Genomic DNA, 427 nt, shown 5'->3' with positions numbered 1-427 from the left:
GCCGGAGCGGCTCCTTCCCGCGTGGGGGGACTCACCGAGGTGTCTCCCTGTCCCTCTGTATTTGGCATTTGTCCCTGTGTGTGTTAACCCTTCCCAGGCGAGTGGCTGGTGGGGTCGGGCTCGGCGTTGTACAGAGTCCGGCCACTTTTGGTTAAATCTGCACTTTCTAACGTGATCAAAAAGGGAAAAAAAAAAAAAAGGCAAAATCTACATCAAGGGTTTTTTTGTATAATCCTTGTTTTAAACGTGAGCTTTTTATTTGCTTGCAGGGGCTCGGCTCCCTGTGTGTAACCCCTTTGTAGACGCTGTGCTCGTCGCAGGCACAGGTAGAGCCCAGGCCACTCGCTGGTGCCACTCGCTGCCGCCGCCGCCCCCTCGTCCCTCCCCGGTCAATAAAAATGCGCTGTTTCTATCGGGTCTATTTCTG

This window comes from Corvus brachyrhynchos, unplaced genomic scaffold (assembly GCF_000691975.1).
Source record: "Corvus brachyrhynchos isolate BGI_N302 unplaced genomic scaffold, ASM69197v1 scaffold211, whole genome shotgun sequence".
Classification (NCBI taxonomy): domain Eukaryota; kingdom Metazoa; phylum Chordata; class Aves; order Passeriformes; family Corvidae; genus Corvus; species Corvus brachyrhynchos.
Note: the sequence above shows the minus strand (reverse complement) of the source record.